Genomic DNA, 10,412 nt, shown 5'->3' with positions numbered 1-10,412 from the left:
ATTAGGAAAGGAATATTTAATCAATTATTAATCTGTATTGAATTAACAATAACAAGATATATTTTAAGACTTTGGTACATGAGTACGCTATTTGTCAAAATGGAAAGTAATTCCAACGGCTAACGACAATGCACAATGCCGGGTCTTAATCCTCGCGACGAGTCGAGTAATCTAACAATATAATTGTTGCTTAACAATCGTTCGCTGCGCGAAAGATAATTACAAGTACGCAAGAAATCGCGAACTAATCTTTCCCATAAACGAGTACACGATCGTTAATCTTTACGCTTAAGATATCCCTTCTAAACTCGATTTACACGAATACTCTTTGAAAGTATCTCTGGGAAAGAACCCATGGGAAAGAACCTCGAGCTGAAATCGCTCGTCTTTATATACTCGAGCTGGCTGTGTATTCCCACCACCTCGGCTTGGGCCAATGAGCAGCCAGTTTTATTCTGTCGCTATCTCTCTCTTGCACGCAGTCGACTCGCTCGGGCAAGTTTCTCGGAACTTCCTCGAGAAGTAATCAAAGGTATCATGTTACGTCAAAGGCAACTGCCGACGTTCAATATGACGCAATAACAATTTAATTATGCGACTGCGTGTTTTCAACTTTCCCTTTTGCAAATAATAAATTTAAATGCAAAATAAATAATAATATGATGAATCCCGTTTATCATTCGTTCGTCACGCAATATCATGCATTCTTTACATAAATGCGGATTTTCCCTGCTCATTAACATTATGTAGCTAATATCGCGTAATCAGGCATTCCTTTTATTTTCAGGTACATTTACTATCAACAGGACTCATCCGGTAAGTATCCAGGTAAGTATATCTATATTAACATAATCAATTTCCCTTTTTAGGAATCGACATTCAATTAATATAAAACGCTTCGAGCGTTTGCAAAATGCATTCAAGGCACCTGTATTAACATATCACAAAAAGATATGCATTTTAAATCAAGATAATCTATCTATCTCGATTATTCGTATAACTGACCTTTGTCAATGTAATCTTCGTATATATATTTTTCTGCACTTTTGACTAGGTGAACATTTTTCTTAATTTATTACAAGATTTTACGTGCATTGAAATATATATATTTATCGATAATTACGATTCTCGTTAATTTTGGTAAAATCAATACAATCGCCTTGATTGGATCAAATGAGGATTTTCCTAGTTCCTCTTACGGTAAGTAAACGGATTTCGACCTTAAAGTCGGTAAATCATGCGAATTACAAAAGTACGTCATTATTTATCGCCTTTTGTAATTTTGAGAAAATTAATATTTTTTCAATATGGACGTCTTTATTCAGTCCCCACGAATGATATTATAACGTCAAAAGTCTAAAAATTCATTTATTTAAACAATTGACCAAAAAGTGTCAATTTCTGGAATAATGCAAAATTAGAGAAAAGCACCTCAGAATATTGTTATTTGGGACCAATCTAACCCATTTCTATGATTAAAGTATCATCATTAGGCTTATTCTCAGTTTTTGCAAATTTTTGCAACATTGTGGAATATTAATAATTATTGAAATATTATTGCATGGCTCGCTTCTGGGAGTCATTACAAACATTTTAAGACTAATAAAAAGTCATTCGGACTGTAAACAAAGAAGTTACCCCGAAGGGGTGAAAATCTAAACTATTGCAAAATTTAATAATTTTATCGCATGGGCAGTCTCTGTAGATGATAACAAGACGTTTGAGACTATTCGCACTCGATTCGCATCATTAATGACGAATCTCACCTAAACAGGTGATTTTTTGTTCTAATTATATTTTTTCACTTTTGACATCATAAACGGTTTATTTAAGTCAAAACTAAACGTTTGAGACTTTAAACATCTAAATCGGATGATAATTGAAGAGTTAGGCCCGAAGGTGTCAAAAAATGAAATACGGTGTATTTCCGCAATTAAACCATATAGGCTTGTTCTGTGGGCCAATACAAAGTGTTCTAACATAATAATATGCAAATCGAATCACAATTACGGATTTTTATCAAAAGTGGTCAAAATGTAAATTACGTGTATTTATCTTAAATAAAACGCATGTACGTGTTCTATAAGACCCTCTGAAATTATATAGGTCATCGTTAAATGATTTTTAATCATATAGCAAAAGTTTGTCGTAATCAGCTGATTATATATATTTATCGGTTAAGCTGTTATATCTGACGTATGTCTAGATTCGTTATGACTCTATGTCACTAAATTGGATATGCAATAATAATATCAGCCATCTGGCTTAATAACATAAAATATTATATATATATATATGCACTCGGGCATATTCTCGCTTACTATACTATCATTATATATATTATGTTAAAATATATCTGGCTCGTTTGGAAGAGTCGTTAATGTTAAGAGTATGTAATATAAGATAATCAAAATAAGAAGTATATCAACTACTTCTAGCAACATGGCTTATGTCACATTTGCTCATTAGGTAGAGCTACGTTAATATTAAGGTCTCTATAACCCTTTTCTTTACTTGTCAAAATAATATGCGTTAATAGAATAAAGTTAATCAATAACGTTAATGCTAGGATTATATAAATGATAAGAAACTCGTTACAGATCTCGCTTTGATCCATCGTTATTAATTATGTCTTTATTTCTTTTCAGGAACTGGACCAACCTTCATTCACGCTGGGAATCAGCTGTCTCTGCGTCATCACTCGGAATCTGCTGGCTGGACTGGATCAGCTGTTCCAACGGTTCCTCGTGGTCGCTGTCATCCAGTGGAATTGTCGTATCCACGTCTGAACTGACGTTTTCTTTATCGCTTTCGGTATTATGTTCGGGAATAGGAGTGGAAGAACGGATACGAGGGTCTATGACTTTCTTCTCGGCCTTTGTCCGCATCGTCTCCCCTGCTAAATTCTCCTCCCGCTTGGCAGACATCTGAATCGATGTTGCGCTCGTTATTTTATTATCGAGTGGTGTCAAGGAGGCCGACTGGCCTTTGGGCGTCGGTCTCAAACTGTCTTCACATTTTTGCTTTGTTTAAATTCTTTTTGTTGTCTTTATCTTCTTCATCGTTTCCTTTACATTTATTATTTTTCCCAGCCTCCATCTTGTCTTCTTTTCGCTTGCTACTTTTCTCAGCCTCTATCCCATCATTACACTCTTTCTCTACTCGATAATAATGCGCGCGCGATATTGAAACACGCGGTACTAGTCTCGGTGGCGTTTACTAAAATTTTATCTCATCCGAATTCATCATTTTATAGTTTTAAATGCAGAAATTGGTAACCTCTTTTCAGATCATCAGAAAATTCAATACCAACCTTCCTTTAATGATGATATATAAGATTATATGTATAACTTATACTCTATTTAAGCATAAATCGTTCTAGAAAACAAAGCTAAATCTTTCGCACACATGCACGTATGTACGCATACCTCTATTTACACGCATAACACACACTCTCTCTCTCTCTCTCTCTCTCTCTCTCTCTCTCTCTCTCTCTCTCTCTCTCTCTCTCTCTCTCTCTCTCTCTCTCTCTCTCTCTCTCTCTCTCTCTCTCTCTCACTCTCTCTCTCTCTCTCTCTCTCTCTCTCTCTCTCTCTCTCTCTCTCTCTCTCTCTCTCTCTCTCTCTCTCTCTCTCATTCATTCGCTCATTCACTTATTGACATACACAAATACGCTGTAAAAAGTAGAGGTAACGTGGATAAAAATAAATGTTTATTTTAAATTAGATACATATAAAAATAGTTATTATTTTAATTTTTAGTTTTTTTTTTTTATCTTTTTAGTTTTTTCAGTTTCTTCATTATTATCATCTTCCTTTTCATGTTCTTCATCTTTCAAATCCTCCTCAGTTCTTTTCTTGCCGTGTTTTACATGTTCTTCATCTTTCTCTCCATGCATATTTTTCAAATCCTCCTCAATTTTCTTGTCGTGTTCTAAATTTTCTTCCTCTTCCTGTTTTTCTTCTTGTTTTTCATAATTTAACATAAAGTCTAATAAACTTTCATTCCAATCGTCTTCCAATACTATATTTTAAAACAATTTTATTTTATTTATATTTATATTAAAATTAAACATATTAAACATGCATATATATATATATATTTAGACGAAACGTCGTCTGATTGAATAATCGCTAAGATATTTTTTTGTTGTTGTTGTTTTTTTAGAACATTTTATTCATTAAACATTTTTAGTTAAACAATTTCAGAACATTACAACATTTTCTTGATAAAATTTCTTGCTTTACAATATTCTTCCTCGTCGTCCTCGTCCTCGTCGTTGTTCTCGTCCTCCTCGTCGTTTAGTCTGCGTCGCTGCTTCCCTCTTATCTGCTCGTAAGAATTCAGAAGATTCCGTCTGCGTTGAGGAATCCTGTTTCTCCTGATGAACCGTCTGAGTCGAGGAATCTGGAAACTCCAGTCGAATCGTCTGCGTCCCTTCAGTGGTCCTTCTGATAGGCGACAACGAAGGCGGAGAGATCAAGGATGGAAGAACCCATGGATTCTTTGGTGAAGATCCTTTTGAGTCCGGCGTCGACGTCCCAATCTCAAAAGGCCGTTTCCTCTTTGGTGTTGTTGATGCCACAGGAGTTGGGCGACTTGCGCCGAGAATTGGCGAAGAGCCGGAAGGGCGGCCGGCGCCGGAAATCGGCGTTAAGCCGAGGGACGAGCGACTAGCGCAGGGAGACGGAGAGCGACTAGCGCTAAGAGACGGCAAGGACTTTCCTATCGAGCGACTAGCGCTAGGAGTCGACGGAGCGACTGAGCGACTTGCGCCGGGAGCAGGGCGCCTTGCGCCGGCTGAAGACGGCTTGAAGCCGTGAGCCAGGCGTCCTGCGCCGGTATCCTGGCGACTGGCACCAAGAGGAAGCGACTTAGCGCCTTCCACAGGGCGTCTTGCGCCTTGGGCTGCGGCTGGCGCAACCACCTTCTTCTTGACCGCGAAGATTTGGTCAAGAGGAAGTGGGCGAGTCTTGCGCCTCTTGCAGATCCCTTCCTCGTAGGAACGAGGAGGATCTTTTTTATGAAAAAGACGAGGCGTTTTGACCCTGTATATGTAACGCCAGGACAATTCGCCGAATCGCCGATTTTCCTCGAAATCGGTCGCCTTTATATTTCATCACAGCTGAATTTGAAGTACGAGTTACGACATCCATCTATGGGCGACTTTTTGCAAAACCCGGTTGATAGGATACACGAAGTCCTGTCAAACAAATCGAAGTAATTGCAATTTGACAGGATGTCTCGATCTTTTTAACCTGTCGCCGCGTCGTACAACGTTCCGTACTTTCCGCGACTTCCTGGTGGCTGACAACGGCTGCCACATATATATATATATATATATATATGTTTGAGAATAGTATATTAGCGGGACCGAAAAACTTAACCAAATTTTTCAGTATACATAGCCTTACATTTGTCTACATATGTGTACATATGACGAATAATTCTGATGTATATGATATTAAGAAAGTTATTGTAGAAAACAAGTATGATATATATAAAGGATTATAGCGGTACTCTTTCCTACCTATTATATGTATATTAAAAGAACCCCAAATAATGTAGCTTAATTTTCGCAAAACTATAAAAATTATACAGAGATTATATTTATATACATTTATAGATATATAAATGAGAAGCTTTCAATTCGCTTTGTTATACTACACGGCAGTAAATCTCGATAACTAAAAATAATAGAAATATCAAGAGACACGGCAGTGTCTCGCGCCAAGTATACGCGGAGCGAGACCGACCGTGACTCTTTTACGCGACGCGACGGGTTGCGAGTATACGAGATGTTGAGATCTCGATAACGAGTGAACGGATCAAGTTCTAAGTAGGCTTGATCGATAGCTTGGGGTCGAATTAGGGGGGGGTTTCTGTTATAAATATTCCGCTACGTGCCCTACGAGCGGAGATATTGCGACGCAAAGTCCAAATGTGAAAATTTTATTTTAAGATACTTTCTTCTACGTCGACCGCTCTCATCTTAATATAACATATATATAACAGAGAAATGTCACTTTCACTTTTTCGACACTGGCGGCTAACGGCGTTAGTATCGCAGTGCAGTGCAGTGCAGACAGTGCGTTTAGCGCGCTGTCATCAGTCAGTTCATCAGTTAACCTATTCTCGAGAGACACGGTAGTACGCGCGGAGCGAGACCGACCGTGACTCTTTACGCGACGCGACGATTAATTCAAGGTAATTGTTTTATGTAATTATCCTATATAATTATCTTATTCTATATATTACTGTTACTTATTTTACTGTTTATACTACGTTTACGTGAGTGTTTACATAGGTTAATAACCTATTATATTCATTTATATATTGACAGCAGAGAGCTGATACTGAGATCAAGGAGTCAAGGAGCCTGTTCACACGAGGCGTTTCTGCCGCGCGATTGCGGCCGCGCGTTAACGTTTGCACGAGCCGCACGCTGTCGCGAGGTAAGGTGCGACAACGCGCGTACGCGAAACGGCAGTAACACCGTAATCGTGCCGGCGATATACTGAAAATTGAATTGTTTCGTGCTTATCTGGAGATTTCGTATCCCTACATTGCCCTACATCGTATTACCACCGCTGCCGGAAAAGAAGGTTCTCTACGCTTTTGGCAGAAAGTGACGACTGACACGTTCGATCCCGACTTCGTTGATGATCGCAGAAGAGCTGGAGGAGGACTCGAGGTACGTTTCTGATTTGCAATTATAAAAGTATCGTGCGATGAATGTTGTACCCAATTATAACCTCAAATGAAGTTGTGCACGTTGCTAGTAACGCTGTCTGTAATAATTTACGTGAAAGATTATTGATGTAATATAAAAATAAATTACACAATATGTATGTTTATTGTTCCCGAAACGAGTTACGATCTCATATTCTTCTAAAGCTTACCCTCATGTTCTTTTACTCAAAACCATTTTGACTTTTTAATCAGCTTGTAAACCGAATTATAAGGCCTGTTTTTTTTATCGGGCTGACACTTTCTTTCTCACTTTTCCCAAATTTTAAATATATATTATTTTTAATGTGAGTGTATATTAGTGTAACAATAAGAAACAGACCTATAACATGGATGAATGTTGAAACCAAATTTGAGACGAGTTAATCGTTTCTACAAAGAACAATGTATCATTCCATGTGATAAATATAATCTTCAAATTTTATAATAATATCATATTACAATTATTTTAGGTTCCAGTATGGGTGTGAAATCTGTAGTGCTAGTAGGTGGGATGGACATGCATGCATAAGGAATAATACTCGAAAAGAAACCTCATATTATCATCGCTACACCTGGTAGATTATTCGACCACTTGGAGAATACAAAAGGCTTCAATTTACGACAGTTAAAGTTTCTGGTAATTATATAAGCATATGGATTTATTTTGACAATCATTACATTGATTCTAATCTCTCTCTCGTTTTATTCGCAAGGTGATGGACGAGCCAGACCGCATCTTGAACATGGATTTCGAGGTAGAGGTTGATAAAATTCTCAGAGTAATGCCACGAGAAAGAAGGACGTTACTATTTTCAGTAACGATGACAAAGAAGGTGCTGAAGTTGCAACGTGCATCCTTACGCAATCCCGCGAAAGTTGAAGTGTCTACTAAGTATCAGACTGTAGAAAAACTGCAACAATATTACGATTTATTCCAGTGAAATTCAAGATACGAAATATAAACGATATAACTGTTAGTCACAAAAAGAAATATCAATCATCACAATTATTTTATTATTATTTTGGTACGATATACTCTTTATATTTATATGATAAAATTGCCATTTGAAATTAAGCATTTATTGAGACTCGTAAGACTTTTCGATGTTCTTATTTTTGTATCGTAATTATAAGTCGTTGATTAAAGAAAACAACTTGTATAGATAAGTAAATGTGCTATTTGAATTACCTAACTGAATCAATGTTTAATTATAACTGTCGCAAATATTTGTATTTTTGTGCAATTAGAAATAAATTTCTTTTAAAATTAAAATTTATCTTTTACGTAGCATGTTTCTCATTTGTATTATTCTTGAGTTAATTACTGAATTATATTCAATATTCTGAAATTTAGAATAAGTAGTTTATTCTTATCGTCTGAATATTTTTCCATTTAGGCTTGTGGTTAGCGCCGGTGTTGTACATCTCATTAGTATAGCATTAGTCGGCTGGGGCTCAGGCAGAGAAAAGGATGATCGTCTGGAACCAATACCTGCACTTGAAGAGAAAACAGCCGCAGCGATAATGTTATACTAAACATTATAATAGTGTTAAAATCGATGCAAGACTACGATTGAATTACGCTAACGTGCGTAATATCAAATTGATAGTGTCTATCAAGATTGAACAAAAATTATAGCTGATTGTGAGATTAAATAGCAATAGTTTTCGTTCATATTTGCCTAGATACAGTCCAGTTTTGCAACAGATATTGTGCAATTTAATATTGAATTGAAACGCAAATATAAACGTAGCAAGTATGTTTGAAGTGAAACGCGTTAATAAAAGACAATATTTCTCGTATGTGACGAATTAAGAGTTGGGATATGTATCACCCATGTGTGGCATATAATGTACATTTTGTCATGTTTTATGCATCGATATTATGTTAGTTCATAATAATATTCGTGATTTCAAAGCGACACTAATCGATTTACGAAATTTACGGAAAACGAGCATTTTATGTGTAACAATCGATTATTTATGATTGAAAGTTATGCGCTATTCGCTTTACATGGCATAAAAAGACGAGATTGAGCATGGAAAAACGCTTTATTATAGCTTAATCTATAGGGGAGACCGGGGCCTAACCGTCAGTTTTTTTTCGGTGCCGATTTTTAACAAGAAAATAAATAATTTTAGTTAAATGTGGTATACCACTGTAAAGAGTGAACCTTTAGCTACAAAATTTATATAGGAAATTTTTATCTACGTCGCTTTGTTTAACCGGTATAGAGCAAAAACGACAACGGTGGAAAAATTGAAATCTCAAAAATGCCGGGGTTTAACCGTCACACTGCATTTTCAATACATATACGTACATCTAATCCTGAAAAATGATAGAATACATCTTAATAATTGTTTTTTAAGAGAAAAATATAAAAATTTATTTAAAATTTTTATGCAAAACATTATTAAAAAATAGTTACGAGGGTTCCTCTTTCCGCAGAAGTCACTCGCCCGACTTGTTTCACTCCTTGACGTCCGATGACTCTATTCGGTGTCTGAACGGTTGTAATTCCCGTCTCATCCATATTCCATATGCAGTGAGCCTGGAAATGCCCGGAAATGCCTTGGAAATGCACCCGGACTGCTTACTGACGGATTAACCCCAAACACAAGTTTTAGGTTTGATCGCCCACGAAATATTAGACATCAACGATAATGAAAAACTACACTGGATTCGTGTTCAGCATGCATTACTCTTTATAATCACGTACCTCGAGATTTGGAGAGCAAATATTATTGCAGATATTACAAAATTTCCACGCGCAGAAAATGTAACTTTCACCTCCCGAAAACACGTTTGCCCTCGTAAAAATCATAACACGGCAGGTAACCTGCCGAAACTCCGTTGGTCACATGGGTACCATAAGCAGCGTTTACAATGTTAATAGCGAGTTCGCACAATATACAGGTTCCGAGATATTTAATTTGACGGTTCAACCCCGGCGACGGTTAGGCCCCGGTCTCCCCTACATTAGTTTTTTTTATCAATAAGGCCGCAATCTAGACAATTATCGTTTCAAACTTCGGTTAACAAATTTCTATCGTTGATTAGTATAAACATTCGTATATCGAGTTATCTCCTGATATATCTCGTAAATAGTTAAAATCCATTTTCATATCCTTATTTAGCTATGTTTTTTTTTTTTTTACAAAGGCGATTGTTTTGACTAGACTGGGCTCTTAAAAGAGAACGATAATATATATATTTCTACCTATAATCCAATTAGTTAGAGGATATTTAATAAGTAAGTGTGGCGTGCCTTTTCTTCGAGACTAAATACTTTTAACAATTATTTCTTGAGACTGTTATATCCATATAAAATGTACGATTTAATTCCGTGGCCGTGGCAAATCGTACATGGAACGTATCATGAAATGTAAATACAATAAAAAGTTTGCTCCTCGGGAGTATATATTTATTACAATGATGTCGCGGGTGTAATAATAAAACAGCGAACAGGTCATAGAATGTGTTATAATCTTCGTACATACTTTATTTCCTTCATTACGTCGAGATCCTCGTCCTTATAATTTATTTCACATAAATAGTTTCATGCGTATAATATACAATAATCATTTGCTGTAGGTATGCGATGGGAAGAAAACGTACAGTAGGAAATTGTACAATTTTCCTCTTAAGGAAAGATGTGTGATAACACGCGAGATAATGT

The 10,412-nt window shown here is 36.5% G+C and overlaps 1 long non-coding RNA gene across 3 annotated transcripts; it reads left to right on the top strand.

Moving 5' to 3' along the window:
* The first annotated feature begins 5,709 nt into the window (after positions 1–5,709).
* LOC139778571 (uncharacterized) lies at positions 5,710–8,535 on the top strand. 3 transcript variants are annotated; one of them, XR_011719614.1, is made up of 6 exons: positions 5,710–6,207; positions 6,344–6,455; positions 6,551–6,694; positions 7,203–7,369; positions 7,446–7,757; positions 8,130–8,535. It is a non-coding gene; the product is annotated as an uncharacterized lncRNA (long non-coding RNA). The 3 variants fall into 3 exon arrangements; XR_011719613.1 differs by having other exon boundaries at positions 6,344–6,694; positions 7,446–7,705; XR_011719612.1 differs by having other exon boundaries at positions 6,344–6,694.
* Positions 8,536–10,412: the final 1,877 nt, after the last annotated feature.

Source organism: Temnothorax nylanderi, unplaced genomic scaffold (genome assembly GCF_030848795.1).
Source record: "Temnothorax nylanderi isolate EJ_2023f unplaced genomic scaffold, tnyl_v1.0 TNYL_tig0188_pilon, whole genome shotgun sequence".
Lineage (NCBI taxonomy): Eukaryota > Metazoa > Arthropoda > Insecta > Hymenoptera > Formicidae > Temnothorax > Temnothorax nylanderi.
This window is presented reverse-complemented; position numbering and strand designations above follow the sequence as displayed.